This window comes from Scyliorhinus canicula, chromosome 17, assembly GCF_902713615.1.
Source record: "Scyliorhinus canicula chromosome 17, sScyCan1.1, whole genome shotgun sequence".
Lineage (NCBI taxonomy): Eukaryota > Metazoa > Chordata > Chondrichthyes > Carcharhiniformes > Scyliorhinidae > Scyliorhinus > Scyliorhinus canicula.
In genome coordinates, this window is record NC_052162.1 from 48,537,833 (window position 1) to 48,558,205 (window position 20,373).

Here is a 20,373-nt window from a genome sequence, read left to right on the forward strand (position 1 = left end):
GGCTGCTGTGTTCTGTGTGTTCACTGGTCATCCTGTGTGTCATTCACTGCCTGTCTGTGCACCATCATATACCTGTGTGTATATTATGACACATAACACCATCCTGAATGTTCTCCGTGTGTGTAAGGCCTCATTGGCCCATGATGCAGAGCATTGCCGCATCCATAGGACTCAGCATTCCATTCTCCCATGGTTCTGTTCCATCACCTGTTCCATCCTCCATGGCAACGTCTCCACAATCAGAGTCTCCTTGCCAACCAATCAGCACTCTCTTCTCGTACAGTATCAATTTGTTGATCTCCTTTACATTGTATTCTTGTGGATTTCCTGATCAGTGCAAAATGGAAAGTTTTGGCAGAAATTGTCTCTTTTTTCAACACCATTTGTTATTTGTTAGTTTGTGGGACCTTGCTATGCAAAAAGAATATTGTCATATTTCCCTGCAATGCAACAGTCACAAAAGTTCAGGAAATACGTAATTGGTTGCGAAGCACTTTCTTATGTTCAGTGCACTATGTAAAGGCATATTCCTTTTTTGCACTGAAGCTAATGTAAATGGAACAAATGGCCTCTTCTCATTACAGTGGCTGTTCCCCAATCTAGTGCAGCAATACCCACTTACATAGATGAACGGTTAATGTAATCAAAGTCCCATGTTTGACGCACTCTCTGTGAATGCACTTCTTCACCTCTTTGTTGAAGGCACGAGATTAGGAAGCTACTCAATATTTCATCCAAAAGATAGCAGCATCTCCAACAACACACTGAGAAACTCCGCTGGGAGACTGCAGAAAATATTTTAATTGGGTGACTGAGAGAAATGTGCTATGATCAGTGACATGATTGTAAAACAGGTGGAATTCCTGATCCATTATATTGATAGTAGCATAGCTGCTGAGGAGTGTCATAATATACATCTATGTATATAATGGAGTGCAGACAGGCAGTGATTGACACACAGGATAACCAGTAAGCACACAGAACAGAGCAGCCAATCACCAGACAGAACACTACCACAATAAAGCCAGAGGGCACCAGGTTTCCCGCTCTCTCTGGACCCAGCCACTAAGACAGTCAGAGTTCGTGAGCTAGTCAGTGCAAACACCATGTGGTAGCTAGTAAGTCTGGTCAGGCTAGTACTAGGTCTCCAGTCAAGTCAGTATAGTGTCAACCCACAGTTGAACATGTATATTAGTTAAGACATTAAATAAAATTGTGTTGTATCTTATCCAGTGTTAGAGGTCTGTCAATCGCTACACTGCATCAAGTGCAGTCGATGTCGACCCAGCCTGCCCAACACATCATGGTACCAGTGAGTGGTACTGCAATTTGACAGACCTACCTTGAGTGAATCAGCGTTGACCAGCAAGCAGCCATCCGGTACCCTCCTCTGCAGCTCCGCATCGCCGGCATCCTCGGTTCAAATTGGATGATCTTCAAACAAAAGTTCCACCTATATATCGAAGACACCGACCTCCAGGCCGTATCGGATGCCAGGAAGATCGCACTATTCCTCTCCACAGCGGGGACCACGCCATCCACATCTACAACTCCCTTACATTCGCTGAAGGTGAAGACAAGACGAAATTTAAAACGGTCCTGCTGAAGTTCGACAGCCACTGCGACATTGAGGTGAATGAGAGCTTTGAACGGTACATTTTCCAGCAGAGGCTTCAAGGAAGGATGAACCTTTTCACTCCTTTTTGACCCATCGCCGCATCCTCGCGCAGTCATGTAACTATGACTCGACAGCTGATTCCATGATCCGGGATCAGATCGTTTTCGGGGTCCACTCCGATTCCCTTCGCCAACAGCCCCGGAAAGTCAAGCAGCTCACCCTCACCATCGCCATCGAACATGTCCACAAACATGGTAACAATCGGTACTCCCACATCAGGGTGACAGAGAATGCAAAGCTAGCCTCTCACAAGGCGGAACGGGTGCAGGCTATCGCACAAACGCAGGGCCTAAGCATCGACGAGAGTGGCCATTTCGCGCGCTTTTCACGGGCTTCTGCGCATGCACTCCACGACCGAGGGGACGGCAAGACGAAGACCAGACTGCGCAGGTGCTAATGTCATTCGACCGCACTGCGCATGCACGATGGCGCACTGAACGCGCTAACGTTGGCGTCATGCGTGTCCAAATTGTGGCTCCACCCACTTAAAGCGGCAATGTCCAGCAAAAGCACGACGGTGTCTACAGTGTGGCAAGCTTGGCCACTACGCAGCCCTTTGCAGATCTGTTCCACTGCACAGCAGCCAGCGATCCCAGCCATGGCGCAGAAGTGTCCGTTCAGTACAGCAGGACATGCCAGACTCCGATCCTGACTGCCCATCAGATCCTGACGGCGAGTGCCTCAAATCCCCATACCAGGTGGGCATCATTACGAAGCATGCGCTGCCTTTCTCAAAGATGGTGAAGCACCTCCCGATCCTCAGCGTAGATCCCGACGACGAGTGGTGTGCTGTCCTCACAGTTAACAAGGCTCGCATCCGGTTCAAACTGGGCACTGGCACATCGGCGAACCTCATTTCGAAATCCGATCTCAACACCATCCGCGTCAGACCAAGTATTCTTCCACCGGCCTGCCAGCTCCTTGACTACAATGGCAATGCCATAGCTGCCAGTGGCCCGTGCCAACTTGGGGTGTCCAATAAGTTGATTAAAGTGACGCTGCGGTTTGAGATCGTCGGACCTGACAGAGCATCCCTGCTTGGTGCTCGGGCCTGCAAGCTCCTGAACCTGGTTCAGCGAGTCCACATCATATCATCGTCACAGACGACGGCCTCATTTGATGAAAACTTCTAGGCTGATATTGATGACCTCATCACGCAGTACCACAGCGTGTTCGACGGAATGGGCACGCTCCCATACCGATACAAAATCCTGCTCAAACCGAACGCCACCCCTGTAATTCACGCACCAGTCGGTGCCGGCACCCCTCAAGGATCGCCTCAAGCAGCAATTACAGGACCTCCAGGACCAGGGCACCATATCAAAGGTCACAGAACTCACAGACTGGACCAGCTCCATGGTCTGCGTCAAGAAGCCGTCAGGGGAGCTTCGGATCTGCATCGACCCCAAGGATCTGAACCGCAATATCATGCGGGAGCATTACCCGATACCAAAACGTGAAGAGTTGAGTGAGATGGCCCATGCCAAATTCTTTACGAAGCTGGACGTCTCCAAGGGATTCTGGCAAATACAGCTGGACGCATCCAGTCGCAAGCTGTGCACATTCAATACCCTGTTTGGTCGCTACTGCTGCAACCGGATGCCCTTTGGCATAATTTCTGCCTCAGAGATATTTCACCGCATCATGGAACAGATGATGGAGTGTATCGAGGGGGTGCGAGTGTATGTTGACGATGTCATCATCTGGTCCACCACTCCCCAAGAACATATCGCTCGCCTCAAGCAGGTATTCCAAAGAATCCATGAGCACGGTCTCCAGCACAACAGGGCCAAGTGCTCGTTCGGTCAATCAGACATCAAATTTCTTGGTGACCACATCTCACAGCAAGGCGTGCGGCCAGATACTGACAAGGTTTCAGCGATCAATGCCATGAAGATCCGGAGGACAAGAAGGCAGTCCTCCGCTTTCTTGGAATGGTCAACTTCCTCGGGAAATTCATTCCCAATATGGCGTCCCACACCACAGACCTCCGCCATTTCGTCAAAAAATTGACGGAATTCCAGTGGCTGCTCGCGCATGAGAAGGAATGGCGTGAGCTAAGGGCGAAGCTCACCACAGTCCCAGTTCTGGCGTACTTCAACCCAACCAAGGAGACCAAAATATCCACTGACGCAAGCCAGGACAACATTGGGGCGGCACTCCTCCAACGGGATGACTCATCGTCCTGGGCTCCAGTGGCGTATGCCTCCAGAGCCATGACGCCCACTGAGCAACGGTACGCTCAGATTGAGAAGGAATGCCTTGGCCTCCTAACGGGAATCAACAAGTTTCACGACTATGGGCGGGATTCTCCCCTACCCGGCGTGACGGAGGGTGCCGGCGTAGGGGAGTGGCGCCAACCACTCAGGGGTCGCGCCTCCTCCAAAGGTGGGGAATTCTCCCCACCTTTGGGGGCCAGCCCCGCGCCGGAGCAGTTTGCACCGGTAGACTGGCGCAAACACCCGGCGCAGTCGGTAGCGGGGCTGGCCGAAAGGCTTTCGGCGGTCGGCGCATGCGCCGGCAGTGACGTCAGCGGCAGCTGGCCGCTGACCTCACTGCCGGCGCATGCGCGATGTGGGGTTCTCCTCCGCGTCCGCCATGGCGGAGGCCGTGGCGGCGCGGAAGGAGAAAGAGTGCCCCCACGGCACTGCCCCGCGGAGTGAGCGGGGGGCCCTGATCGCGGGCCAGGCTTCCGTGGGGGCACCCCCCTGGGTCCGATCGCCCCCCGCCCCCCCCCAGGACCCCGGGGGCCCGCTCGCGCCGCTGAGTCCGCCGTTTCTGAGGTGGTGTACACCTCGGCGGCGGGAGAAGGCCTCCCAGCGGCGGGACTTCGGCCCATCCGGGCCGGAGATTTGAGGTAAGTTTAAAAAAAATGAAATCCCGCCGGCGCCAGCTGTTTTCACAGGCTGCCGGCGGGATTTGCACAACGCCGGTTTTTTACCGGCGGGAGAATTAGGAGACCTGCGGGAGCGGAAATCACGCCGCTTCCCGCCAATTCTCCGACCCTGCGTGGGGTCGGAGAATCCCGCCCCAGGTCTATGGCCTGCCAAAATTCACAGTAGAGACGGACCACAGGCCATTAGTCCACATAATCCAGAAGGATTTAAATGACAAGCCACCTCGGTTACAGCGAATCATTCTCAAGCTACGCCGCTATGACTTTGAACTTGTCTACACGCCAGGCAAAGAGCTCATTGTCGCAGATGCCCTTTTCAGGTCCATTACCACACCTTGTGAACAAACTGACTTCATCTGCCACATCGACGCGCAGGTGCAATTGTGTGTCACCAACCTTCCGTCCTCTGATGAGAGGGTGATCCAGAGTCATGAGGAAACAGCCAAGAATCCTCTGCTACAGTGAGTGATGCAGCACCTTACAAATGGCTGGCAGAAAGGACAATGTCCCCAGTTCTACAACGTCAAGGACACGGTGGTGGACGGCATCCTCATGAAGCTCGACAGGATCGTGATTCCTCAGAGCATGCGAGCTATGGTGCTCGGCCAACTCCATGAGGGTCACCTTGGGGTCAAGAAATACCGACGCAGAGCTCGGGAGGCAGTCTATTGGCCAGGCCTCAGCCAGGACGTTGCCAACACGGTCCTCCTGCCCTACATGTCAGAAATGTCAGCCAGCTCAACCCAAAGAAACTTTGCAGCAACATGAGATAGTGACCTCTCCATGGTCTAAAGTCGGTGTCGACCTTTTCCATGCAAAGGGGCGTGACTGTCCTCCTGGTCGACTACTTCTCCAGTTACCCAGAAGTGGTGAAACTGACCGACCTCACATCGAAGGCAGTGATCAAAGCCTGCAAAGAAACGTTCGCCAGGCATGGGATACCGCTCACGATGAGTGACAACGGTTCCTGTTTTTACAGCCACGAATGGTCTGATTTTGCACGGCTATACAACTTCCGTCACGTAACCTTCAGCCCCCGCTACCCGCAGTCAAACGGGAACACCGAAAAAGGGGTCCATATTGTTAAGAGGTTGCTATGCAAGGCTGCAGACTCAGGATCCGACTTCAACCTGGCACTGCTAGCATACAGGGCCACCCCGCTGTCCACTGGGTTGTCTCCAGTGCAGATGCTCATGAATCGCACTCTGAGAACCAGGGTTCCAGCCGTCCATGTTCCAGACCTTGACCACCTCACGGTCATACAGAAGTTGCAGCAGTCTCGGGCCCAACAGAAATCAACATATGATGCTCATGCCACGGATCTACCTGAGCTGGTCCCAACTGATCGTGTTCGTGTACAGTTGCCTGATGACGGCTGGTCAGCCACAGCTGTGGTGGTCAAGCAAGTGGCCCCAAGATCGTTCCTTGTCCGCATGGCTGATGGCTCCTTGCTACGGCGTAACAGACGGGCACTGCTTGGAGTTCCACGCCCGCCACCTGACCGAAATGCCCCGCCACCCACAATGCTTCCTCCGGACGTGCACTACCACGAGGCCATCGATCTACCAGCAATTCTGCCGGCCCCTGCGACCACCGCATTGGCACCGATCCCGCCTATCCAAGTGCAGGCGGCCCCTGATCCAACCGTGCGGCGATCAACAAGAATTTGTCGCCCGCCACAAAGACTAAATTTATAGACTAAACTTTTGTACATCTTGTTACCTCATCACTTTGACCTCTGTAAATATTGTTTTATCGTTTCATCTGCCCTATATCTGCACTAGCGACACCTTCCTATGTATATAAGTTCATTTGAACACATTCTGTATGTAGTCAGACACATATACATATCCACACACACACGCACCTTAATATTTATTATCTAAAAAAAAAGGGGGGAGATGTCATAATATACATCCATGTATATAATGGAGTGCAGACAGTTATATTGACACACAGGATGACCAGTAAGCACACAGAACAGAGCAGCCAATCACCAGACAGGACACTACCACTATAAAGCCAGAGGGCACCAGGTTTCCCGCTCTCTCTGGACCCAGCCTCTGAGACAGTCAGAGTTCGTGAGCTAGTCAGTGCAAACACCATGCGGTAGCTAGTAAGTCTGGTCAGGCTAGTACTAGGTCTCCAGTCAAGTCAGTATAGTGTCAACCCACAGTTGAACATGTATATTAGTTAAGACGTTAAATAAAATTGTGTTGCATCTTATCCAGTGTTGGAGGTCTGTCTCTCGCTACACTGCATCAAGTGCAGTCCACGTCAACCCAGCCTGCCTAACACATCAAGGAGTACAATCTTGACCTTTCTTTCCCTTGTAAGCTTCTCTGATACTTCAGTGTGAAGGACACTATAAAAGATTTGTTGTGTTTGAGATTGTTGCCAGCCTCTGAATCAAGTTATATTCTGAATGGTGGTGACACCCAATATCAGGAGTAGTGCAAGACAAGCAGTAACAAGTCAGCAGCCCATTTTACAGCCCTCCTGATTTACTTTTCTTTACAGTCAACAGGAAGAAGATTGGACCGTGTGTAGAAGAATCGGTTGATTCACTTTTGCCATTTTTGCACCAGCGTTGAAGTCAAATTTTGCCCCTTTTGCATCTGCTGGAGCTCTGAAATGATTGGGACTGAAGTTGTGTAAAACAGAAGTGTCAGTCTGATCTGACTGGAGACTGACTTCAGTTTAGGCACATTGGTTGCTGCTATATAAAGCTCAAGAAAATGTTCCATTTTATAGAACTGTCATCTCTCATATTAAGGTACATCAGGAAAATATCAATATCAATTGAACATGCAGCAAATGATGACAATTTCTGCACACCTTGCCCTCTCCTGCCAATACTAACTGTCGCCATAGATCAATCATAATATATATTCTTGGAATCTGGCTCGGTTTCCATCAAGCAGCCAAAGAGAGTGTCTTGGGATGGACAATTCTTCTTCAAAGTATCTCTGTATTATGTCTCTGTGTTACAATATAAGTATAACAAACAGCTTGTGAGAGTCCTGTTAAACTGACACCAAGCTTTACTCTGCCTCCTACACGGTTTCCAAGGCTGCCAATGTACGATTTTGCCCTCTGTCCGGCATGAACATGTGGGTGAGGTAAAATTTTGTCCTTGTGAAATAACACCGCTTGGGTCACTGTCTGTGTGGAGTCTGCACATTCTCCCCGTGTCTGCGTGGGTTTCCTCCGGGTGCTCCGGTTTCCTCCCACAAGCCACGAAAGAAATGCTGTTCGGTAATTTGGACATTCTGAATTCTTCCCTTGTAACTATGGGACAAAATCTTTGGCCAGGATTCTCCGACCCGATGTCGGGTCAGAGAATCTCGGGGAGGGGGGGTCGAGAATCCTACCCCGACGCTGGCTTCACCATTCTCAGGCCCGTTGACAGCGGCCCCCCAGGGATTTTCCGGGCCCCGATGGGCCGAGTGGCCGACGTGTGTAGCTCAGTCCCAGCGGTGTGGATTATTCACCTCCCATACGGCGGAACCTGGAAGGTGAGTGTGCGGGGGCCGTCCTAAAGGGGGGGGAATCCGACCTCGGGGGGGGGGGGCCCGCGATCGGGGCCTACCGATCGGCAGGCGTGCTGGTTCCGTGGGGGCATATTATTTCACTCCGCACCGGGCCCCTTTGGGCTCTGCCATATTGCCCGGGGGCCAGCGTGGAGAAGGGAACCCCGGTGCATGCGCAGAAATAAGCTGGCCGTTCAGCGCATGCGCGGACTCGCATGTGCCTTTCCTTGCCAGCTGGAGTTGTGGGGACCACTCCAGCGGAAACCTAGCCCTCTAGAAAGGTGCGTATTCCTCACTTTTGGGGGCCGTTGACATCGGAGTCATCGGCGCCAGTTTTCAGGCAAGCGTTGGAATTATTAGAGAAACCCACCCTTTATCTTTGACATTCCAGGCTGGTTGCTGTGCAGTAAGATTTCCTGAGGTACTAATGGGGGTAGTGTACGTTCTGGTAATGGAAGATAACTTAAGGCATCTGTGTTGACAGTGTGTGCCCCTGGTTGGTGTTGGAAAGTGTACTCATAAGGAGTTTTGGGTGTTCTCTATGACCGTGAGTGCGTAGCTTTGTGACTACTCTCTGTAGTCCTCCAGGGAGTTTTCCCATCTGTTTCTGATGTCTCGCAGCCATTGACCCTGTGCCTTATCTCTCATGTCTGATTTTTGACTTGGCGGCGTCCCATGAGCGCCGTCCATGGGGAAGCTGGTTCTCCTTTATCAAGGTCATCCTACGCTGAGGAAGTTGTAATCCCTGGAGCTCCTGGGTCCCTTTCTCTGGATTTTCATGGGATAATGCCAATTCAAATGGCTCTTTGAAGGTCCCAGGTAGGTTCTGCCAGCAGTTTCCTCTGGGTTGCGACATTATTTATGCCGCATACCAGTCGGTCCCGAAGCATCTCTGGGAGGGACAGTCCATACTCAGTGTTACGCTAGTTTCTGAAGTCTTGTCAGGAATTCCTTTGCTGATTCTCCGGGGGTTCTTCTGGCTGTGTTGAATTTATAATGTTGCAGTATCACAGGTGGTTTAGGGTCACAGTGGTTCGCTATTAGGTCTATGAGTTCAGTAAAGGATTTTGAATCCAGGGCTGCCGAGAAAGTCAGGCCTTTAATGATTCCAAATGTTGGGGTTCCGCCAGTGGTCAGGAGAATCACCTTCTTTAAATTTTTGCCTTCAATGCTGTTTTCCCGAAAGAAATATCACATTCTTTCGGCATACTGCGGCTAATCTTCCTTGCCCATGTCATAGGGCTCTAGTTTGTCAAAGAGCGACATTTAGGGATTTTCTTCATCTTTTCTTACTGGAATCACAAGGCTGTCCAGAATTGTGTTCTTGTTCCTCATTGCCATTTTAGTAATGCACAAAGGTTAATTTTGTTTATTTATAACTCAACAGTAAAGCCACTACCATGGCCTACAACAATAGCGCCCCAGCCCGGGGCTACCATAACTGCTGGTTCAGGTGAGGGCCGGCATTTAAAGGGCTGAGTTGACGAGTACAAGCTGGGCAGGCCTCCACCCATTACCAAGGAAACTGGCATTCCACAAGTCCCACGGAGAGATCTATTAGTAATCCCCCAAGATCCTCGCAGGGGTAATTGCAGTAACTATATTTACACCAGTCGATAAGGTGGTTCATCCTATTTGATGGGAGGGCTTTATTGGTTCCCAATAAATAAAATGAAGCAGGTCATTTAGCTCTGCCGGAGGCATGCATCCTACCAGATATGAACCAAGAATTCAAAACCAGAGCTCCAATTTCCACTCAGTAGGAGCAGAGTTTTAGCCCTGCACGTTGACTCTTGAAGTAGGAATGCTACCATTTTTTTTGACACATTTTTTTATTCAGGCAAATATAATTTTTAGCAACAGTTTTCAAAAGGAAAAACCAACAGAACAAATAACACCCACCCAACCAACAACCAAACTCAGCCAACATGGCTTACATACACAGTTCCCTCGTCCCCCTTCCCCAGTAACTATTTCCCACTTCAACCAGCCCCCTCCTGCTTCCCTCAATTACCCCCCCCCCCCTCCCCCCGGCCAGGCTTAAAGCACCTCCAATGCATTTCTCAAGTAAAGGGACCAGAACTGTGCGCAGTTTCCTCTGGGTTGCAGTCTCCAGATGCAGTCTCACGAATGCCCTATACAGTTGCAACAGCACTTCCCTACTTTAATACTCTGCTCCATTGGCAATGTATGTCAAAATTCAAAAATGTCTCCCTTATTACCTGCTGCACCTGCATACAAATTTTCTGTGATTCATGCACAAGGACACCCAGATCCCTCTGCACTGAAGCATTTTGAAGTTTCTCTCCATTTTGATAATAGGTTGCCGTTTTACTCCTCCAACCAAAATAGATGATCTCACACTTATCCGTGTTAAATTCCATGTGCCAAAATTGGGCCCACTCAACTAACCTATCCATATTCATTTGCAAGTTCTTTATTTCCTCATTGCAACTTATTATCTCACCTATTTTAGTGTTGTTTGAAAATTTGGCTACAGTACCTTCTATCCCTGCATCCAAATCAGTAATATATATTGTAAATAGTTAGGGCCCAAGGACCAAAGGCTGTGGCACACCATTAGTTACAACTTGCCAACCAAACAAAGACCCATTTATCCTCACTCTTTGCTTTCTGTTGGTTAGGCAATCCTCTATCCAAGCTCATATATTACCCCCAACCCCATGGAATCCTACCATAAGTCTTAGGCTTTTGTGCGGCACCTTATCAGATGCCTTCTGGAAGTCCAGACACACTAAATCTCCAGGGCCCACATTATCAACTTTGCTTGTTATATCTTTGAAGAATGCCTGCAAATTAGTCAAACATTCTAACAAATGCAACTTATCTCTACTACCATTTCCTTTAGGACCCTGGCCATCAGGACCCATTTTTCACATTAATATTTGAGCCACACACTTACCTCTTTAATTTTACTGACCCTTTGCCAATTAGTTTGTGGTTCAGGTAGCAATCTGGAGATTATTACTTTTGTGGTTCTGTCTTTTAATTTGGCACCTAGCTGCTCATATTCCCTCCGTAGAATGTCTTTTCTCATTCTACCTATATCGTTGGTACATACATGGACCATAACAATTGATCTTTTCCCTCCTACGCCAAGTTCCTCTGCAGCCCAGATGCGATATCTTAACCCTGACACCAGGTAGGCAACACATCCTTCGGGACTCTCAATCCTGGTTGCCGAGAACGGTGTCTATCCCTGACTCTCTTTTCACACACCCACTTGAATGACTCCCTGTACCACTGTGCTATGGTCAGTTTGTTTATTCTCCCTGCAGTCCCCACTCTCATCCACACAGGGAACAAGAATCTCAAACCTTTTGCACAAGGGCAAGGGCTGAGACTCTTGCAGTGCTACCTCTGGGATCCCTTTACCTGACTCACTTGCAGTCACACCCTTCTGTCTCTGACCACTAACCAAATTCACAGTAGTTAATCAAAGGAGTGTGATTGCCTCCTGCAACATCCAGGTAACTCTCCTCCTCCCTGATGTGTCACAATGTCTGAAGATTGGACTCCAACTCTTTAACTTTGAGCCAAAGTTCCTCAAGCAACCAACATTTGCTATAGATGTGGTCAATATGAGCCACGGGAGTTCCGAATTATCTGCAGTAATTCTCTGTGACAGATCTGTGCAAAAGTCAAAAAAGCAGGTGTGATGTAAAGCACAACATCATTTTCCTGTGGACAACACAAAATGATCCCTATTGTCAATTAAAGGAGCACATGTGCAAAGTCAGATTTGTGCCAATGGTGCAATTATCATTCTCAAATGATCATTCAGCATTTAGGTAGGCAGTGTTACAATGATTTTACATGTGATGATTGTGATAATGCATGCATCAAGACTTTTGATTTGAGTTATAGTGGAGAATGCTGTACACAGAAGCATGATCAGCCATGCAAGACCAGCATATCGAAGGAGTTAGCATTTTCCGTTGCTTCATTTTTAACTGCTTGTCTGACAGTAATTAATGACATGCATATGTGGACCATGAGTTTGTCAAACTATTGAATGGACTAATATTGTCACTATCCCTGAGGTGTACCATTTTTTGTTCCCACATCCAGTCCTCGGTATTATAGGTAGTGCACACAATCTTTAGTATGACATTTCATTCTATCAGACATCTTTTCCTGTTGATTTTTGTAGAACAATTCCAGGGAGGAAACTCTCTTTCACTGGACCTTATCCAGCAGCACCTCCAAAATAACTATCAAATAAAGGTTTCAACAGTCGTGCATTCTTTCACTATCCCATAGACTCTGTGAGCTGAATTTTTATGCATCTGTTGTCTTATTATAACAATTATTTACTGCATAAGACACAAGGCACAAATTGCTTTGAAGAGATTGTGTAAACTCATTGTGAGTTTATATATTAAGGCTCGGCACATGAAAGCAATTATACTTAGATATGAAACATTTTTTGACAAATGTATTTTATTGGGTTTTTCGAACATGGGCGCGATTCTCCGCTCCCCACACCGGGGGCGGGATTCTCCGACCCCACGCAGGGTCGGAGAATTGGCGGGAAGCGGCGTCATTTCCGCTCCCGCAGGTTTCGTAATTCTCCCGCCGGAAAAAAACCGGCGTTGTGCAAATCCCGTCGGCGGCCTGTGAAAACAGCTGGCGCCGGCGGGATTTCATTTTATTTGCACTGACCTGAAATCTCCGGCCCGGATGGGCCGAAGTCCCGCCGACGTGGCCACGGGTCACGTCGGCGCAAATCAGAGTTGATTTAAAACGGCGTCAACCATTGATGATGGTTGACGCCGTTCAGTGTCGGGGGTGGGTTGAGGCATTGGGGGGGGGGGTGGGTTGCGGCCATCGGGGGGTTGCGGCCATCGGGGGAGTGGGTTGCAGCATCGGGGGAGTGGGTAGCGGCCATCGGGGGAGTGGGTTGCAGCATCGGGGGAGTGGGTAGCGGCCATCGGGGGAGTGGGTAGCGGCCATCGGGGGAGTGGGTTGCAGCATCGGGGGAGTGGGTTGCAGCATCAGGGGGGTGGGTTGCGGCCATCGGGGGGGTGGGTTGCGGCATCGGGGGAGTGGGTAGCGGCCATCGGGGGAGTGGGTAGCGGCCATCGGGGGGGTGGGTTGCGGCCATCGGGGGGGTGGGTTGCGGCATCGGGGGGGTTTGGGGGCAGCGGCGGGCAGAGAGGGGGGGGCGACGGTGCGTTGGCCCCGGAACACACCCCCCCCCCCAAATGCCGGAACACACCCCCCCCAAATGCCGGAACACACCCCCCCCCCCCAAATGCCGGAACACACCCCCCCCCCCCCAAATGCCGGAACACACACCCCCCCCCCCCAAACGCCGGAACACACCCCCCCCCCCCAAATGCCGGAACACACCCCCCCCCCCCAAATGCCGGAACACCCCCCCCCCCCAAATGCCGGAACACACCCCCCCCCCCCCCCCAAATGCCGGAACACACACCCCCCCCCCCAAATGCCGGAACACACACCCCCCCCCCCCAAATGCCGGAACACACACCCCCCCCCCCCCCCCCAAATGCCGGAACACACCACCACCCCCCCAAAAGCCGGGTCTGTCTCTCTCCTCCTTATCCTCCAAAAAACGCCGGGTCTCACCACTTCCGCAGCTGGTGAAACTGACGCGTATCGCGTCAGTCAGCTGCTAGCCCCTCCGGGAACGGAGAATAGCGGCCTTCAAGAAGGCCCCGGCGCCGGAGTGATTGACACCGATTTTTCTCGCAGGCAACCCGCGTTACGAAGGGCTACGGAGAATCCCGCCCCGGGTGGGAGAATCGCGGGAGGGCCGGGCGACTAACGACATGCCCCCCCTGGCGCCCCCCCCGCGATTCTCCCACCCCTCACTTGGAAGAATCGCCGCTCGCCGTTTTTCACGGCAACCGCCGATTCTCCGACCCAGATGGGCCGAGCGGCCTGCCGTTCGCGACCATTTCACGACGCCGGCAACCACACCTGGTCACTGCCGTTGTGAACATTGCGCCAAAAGCTGGATTGAAGCTTGTGGGGGGCGGAGAGGGGAGTGAGCACCACGCCTGTGCTCGGGAGGGCCTGGCCCGTGATCGGTGCCCACCGATCGTCGGGCCGGCGTCTCAAAGGGACGTACTCTTTCCCCTCCGCCGCCCCGCAAGATCAAGCCGCCACATCTTGCAGCGGAGGGGAAGACGGCAACCGCGCATGCGCGAGTTTGAGCCGTCAGCCGTCGTGACGTCAGCCGCACATGCGCGGGTTGGAGCCAGCTGACGTCACTTAGGCGCCACTTTCGCGTCACTCTCGGCGCAACGGCGTCAAGGCCCGGCGGCCGAGAGTGACTGAGCGCCGCTCGTAGCCCCCCGGGTGGGGGTGAATAAAGTGAGAGGAGCCGCCTCCGAGGCCATCATGGAACTCGGCCAAGTTCATGACGGCCTCCCCGATTTTTCGCGGGAGCGGAGAATTCCGCCCACGGTGTACACAAATTAGAGAAAAAAGAGAAGATAATACAAAAAAGGATAAAAACAACAACACTATATAATTAACAAAATCAGGTAAATAAAAAGTAAAAAAAACAAGATGTGTGGGGGGTAAAAACTTGGAAAGTGTATATACATCGAGGCACTGGAGAGACAATTGCAGTATACCTGTATACATGTCTTGTGTATTCTTCCTTTTTTTTTAAACAAAGAGAGTACATACAGCACCAGTAATACAAAATAGATCTGGATGGGGGTGGCGCCACTGATGTTGCTTGCTTCTCCCGGTCGATTTTCACTGTTGTTGTTGTGTGTTTGTCTCTGCTTTGGATGTTTGTCGTTTCTGCCTCCTGTACTCTCTTACTCTCTGTTGCTGTGTTTGTCATGGTCATAGTAATTTTCTGTGCTCTCCTTCCAGTTCGTGTTCCCTAGTCTTTCACCCCCCCCCCCCTCACCCTCCTCTGGTTCCCCTCTATTGTTCTTTGTCCCTTGTCCTTCCTTCTTTCCCCTCCTCTCCCTGCCCCCATCTCCCCTTTCCACTCCCTCTCTCCCTCCTCTTCCTCTCCCTCTCTGCGTAGATATAAAACTTGAAAACATCTGAGCAGTCAGCATCAGTTCTCCTAAAGCTCTAAGAATCACTGGTCCCTCGGGGTTGATCTTCACACACCACATGGGCTTACAAAAAGTCTATCAAACCATCAGCTTAATAATGACACCTTGCATTCCCTCCTCCAGGCTGTCATCAAATGGCTGGAGGTTCTCCTATGGCATAAGAGACTTTCCTGTCTAACAAAGAAAGCCTGGGTGAAAATGACAGGAGAGATCAGTAGCCATGGGCACATCCCTAGGACCTGGCTACAATGGAGAAAGAGTGAGTGACCTTCTCCACTGTGCAAGAATAAGCAGACATTAGGGTAGACTGCTGCCAATACACCAAATACTGGAGAGTCCCAGTCATTTAGAATTGGACAGGAAGGGTTAAATGAGAACACCACAGAAAAAGGGCACAAATCTCAAGAAATTGCTAGTAGTAAAAGAAAAATCACAAATCACTTGGGGAATAAGCTTTTAGTGTGTCCTTAGAAAGTACTGTGGTCGTTTCTGTAGTGCCGAGCAATGCTGACAGCCTAATTTATATTGGCAGGATTGCTGCATATACAGCAGAAATGACAGAAAAATTGGGATGTAAGATGTCACAGCTTTATTACCTGTATTGCCTCATTTAAGCATGTTCATTCAGTTTAGAGCTGGTGCTTTTCTGTCCCCGGGACGTAATGACAGCTGCTCTGCTCCCCACCCCATTTCCTGTCTCCTCAATACTTCAAAAAAACCATGTAAAATTAATTGGGAAATCATGAGCGTTGAATCTGCTCACCCTTCCAATCTCACCTTTAACTATTTCTGCACCATTGATAGAAGATATATATATTTTCTTCCACCGTAACTTCCTTTGCATTTATACCTGTATTAAATTCCATCTCTCACCTTAATGCCGGGTTATGGATTTCATAGATGAGAATAGAATGTTTACAGCACAGAAGGAGGCCATTCAGCCCAATTGTCCATGTTGGCTCTCTGCAAGTGCAACTTTGCTAGTCCAACCCACCCACCCTTTCCCCATTGCCCACCATGTTTTTCTCTTTCGATAATTGTCCAATTCCCATTTGAGAGCCATGGTTGAATCTGTCGCTACAACACTCCATATGCAAACCAAAGAAACATATTTTTAATATCATGGTTGTTTCTGTGGCCAGACAGTTTAAATTGGTGCCCTCTGGTTCTCTTTTAGACCCCTCATGATTTTGAAAAATTCTGTCAAATCTTCTCTCAACCCTCTTTTCTCTAAGGAGAACCACCCTAGCTCATCCAAACTACCCTCACAACTGAAATCCCTCATCCCTGGAATAATTATTTCATTAAACCTTTCACAATTCATAATATTTACCAAATCTTGTTTCATTTGCAAATTTTGGAATTGTGCCCTACATAATAGTGTAGATCATTCAAAAAAATGTCCTTATACTTACGCCTGGTAAGCCCAACTATATGATGTTCCCCAAGTCTGAAAAACAACTGTTTAGCATTACTCCATTTCCTAGCCAACTTTTGTATCCATGCTGCCATTGTCCCATTTTATTCCATCAATTTCAACTGTGATGACAAGCCTGTCGTGTGGAACTTTATCAAAAACCTGTTCAAAGTATATGTAAACACATCATCCACATTACCCTTGGCAATCCTCTCTGTTGCATTGTCAAACATATCAATCTAGTTAGTTGAACACAATTTGCTTTTAATACATTTGTTTTCCAAACATTAATGCTAAACTGATTGATGAGAAGTTGCTGGGTTTATCCTAACACTCTTTTTTGAACAAAGGTGCAATATTTGCAATTCTGGCACAATTTCCAGATCTAAAGAGGATATGAAGATTTTCACCAGTACCTCAACGATTTCCACCCCTACTTCCCTCAGCATCCCGAGACGCTTCCCATCTAGTCCTGGTGATTTATTGTCTTTCAGAACAGCCAGCCTTTCTAATACACCTCTTTACCAATTTTTAGTCCATCCAGTATCTCAACTAATTTTTCTTTCACTATGATTTTGGTAGCATCTCCTACCTCGGTAAAGGCAGGTGCAATGTGTTCATTGAGTACATCACCCATGCCTTCTGCCTCCATGTTTTTGCCCTCCTTTTGATCCCTAATCATCCTCCGCCCTCCTCGTACTACCTTTTTACTATTTGTATGTCTATGGGAGACTTCTGAGTTCCCTGTTACATTAGCTGCCAGTCTCTACTCTACTCGTTCTTTGCCTTCCTTATTTTCTTTTTCACTTCCCCTCTGAACTTTCTATATTCACCCTGGTTCTCATTTGTATCAGCAACCTTACATTTCATATGCCCCATTTTTGGCTTCACCTATTCTGTGGGTCATTGGACATTTGACTCCAATGAACCCTGGCTTTAGTTGCTCTACCTTTCTGCTTCATGGGAATGGACCTCGACAGTACCAGAGTGATTTCCTCATTAAAGGTAGCCCATTGTTCCCTTTGACAGATTTGACTCCCCATTTTAAATTTCCAATTATCCCACAACAGGTCCATTCTCATCCTATTGAAATCGGCTCTCATTACATTTAGAATATTTACTCCAGATTTCTCCTTGTCCATAACGAACCTAAACCTTACTGTTAATTGTATCCCAGATGGAAGTATGAAACTTGGCACAAATCATTTTCTTGACAGTAGATTTATTTACAGAATGCAGTAACGCATATCCCTGCTTCCTATCTACTAATCTAATGTCCCAGCAGGCTCCCTTTGCACTCATTTGAGAAATAAACAAATTAACAAATCATTAACCCCTTAAAGGGGCATTGTTACAAAGTCATATTTGAAACAAACCTTATTGAAACTAAATTACAACGTAATTTTGAAGGCGATGATGCTGTTGACCCTAACCAGGAAGGCAACAAATATACCTGTCTGTTCTACTCACTGTAGAATCCCCTATCAGTATTACTTTTTCAATCTTTCCCATCACTCCCAAAACAGCTGGACTGCTCATGGTGTTGTGTACCTGGCTCTGGTTGCACACTTGTATCCACAACTGAATATGAGTTGGAAAGTGTAATGCATGGGCACTTCTGCATTATCTACCTGGTCTTCCTTGATTGGCTGGCTGTCACCTATTCATTCTCTGCCTCAACATTTCTGACTGTGGGGTGACTACATCCATAAATACATTGCGTACATAACTCTCAACATCCCGGATGCACTGCAGTGATGCCAGCTTCTGCTTATGCTTTGATCTCTGGAGTTTTAGCTGGGCCAACAATTGATACTAATAGTCCATTACACGAGAGGTATCCTCGAGTTCTCACAAGGTGCAGGATGTGTACTCTATGGGACTGATGCACCCTGCCTTGCCTCTATTCATTAGACTTTAAAAAGTAAACAAAGATTTATGTTTCGCTCATTTTTCAAGATCATAGGCTGTTTCCTCTGACTTGAAATTCTCCACCTCACTTTTGCCAAATTATTTTTGAGTTTCTGTATTGAATTTGCAAATATGGAACAACAACCATTCAACTTAGAGTATGTCCATTGCAACAGTACTTCTCCAACAAATATGCTGTTTACTTACTGTCAACCAGTTTATACATTTTGTTTTCAATTCCATCACGTTAAGTTTATGTAACAGCTTTTTCAAATAAACTTTGTCAAATACTTTCTGGAAGTCCAGGAAAACTGAATCAAAATGGTTTTTAGAGTCCATTTAGAATGCAACTGTGGTAATACAACCACTGTAGATATGTGTGCTTGCAGTAGGGGGATGTATTGTCGTACCTGTAATACAGGTTTCTCCGGTAAGCCCCTGCCAGCTAGCTCCGCCCACAGGAAGCTTGTGTATAAATATGCGCTAGCTTCACTGAGATACTATTCTACAGCCGCCGCCGGAGGAATAGCATCTCACAGCAATAAAGCCTCTCTTGTACTTCACTCGAGTCTTTGTGTACAATTGTTAGCGCCACAGCAACCTTCTGTAAAAGTTATCAGATTGGTTGGAAACAATCTTGACTTTTGGATGTTATGATGATTTGTTATCTGCTAGATTATTATACAGATATAATCCACAAGTTTAAATGATTGATTGCATGATGTAACCAGTTATTAATGTAAGACGAATGAGTCTGTAGTCTCCGAATGAGAAGCAAGATTGTACTGGTTTGTCTCCAATCCAGCAAGATCTGTGATGCCAAGCTCAGTCTGTTCAGCATTGAATAGTACTGTTAATATTTCTATGTGTCTGAAACTGTAAATGCATTCAGTGTAAAGTGATAAACATGTCACTGTGTGATACTTTAATAACATGCTTGCTTCCCCCTGATTGATATCTTAATAAGCAGCCAATGGTGAAACACAGCGTGATACCTTTTTAATGCCAGAAAAATGGCCAATCAGTTCTTTCTGTGATACTCCTTGCTATTGTATCTCACATTGTTATTGTCCCTATTTTGTATGATATATATACACATGCCTGATGGGGTGAGATAGTGAATGAATTGTAGATAATGTGAATGTTAACAGCAGCCAGCATTCACACTCTGTAAGACCAATCACTTAATTGCCAACTAAAATGCTATGATTGATTTGTTTCACATCAACCGGTAACATACCATATCTTGTCAGGTAGGATTTAAAGCTTTAAAATTACTTTAAGCCAGGAGCCAGCTTTAAAAGTTTCTACAATGCCAAGACGAGAGGGGAAGACAGAGAAAGAAAGTGGAAAGAAAAGGACTAAATTCTACAGTGGTAGCTGAATTCCTGCGCCTGAATTCTCAAATGAAGGGTGATCCCACTATAATAGGCGGTGGGACTTGTTACTGCATTGTGCTTACTGTAGCCAATTAAATGGAATCCCCATGGAGGTTAGAAGTGACCCTTAATTAGCCACTTAAATGGCTCAATTGGACTCCAGTTGGGTGGCATGTTTGCTATCTTTCCCACCATTGGCAAAATGGCATGGCAACGGGAAGCCATGGGGTACGCCTTCTCGCACGATTTTGCCAGCCACCCCGCCTCTCGACCTGTCCACATAGGGCTTCTAAAATTCAGTTAAAAGAGACAAAGGGAGAGACAAAGAAAGAGAGAAAATGACAGAAAGTAAGACAGAGGATCAAAAGTATCAGCTTGAACAGTTTCTGACACATCAATGTTTCACCTTGTGTTTGGGATGGAGATGTGGGCTTGTCTGTTTCCTTAAGAAAGGTACTTTAGACTATAGTTCATAAAAACATT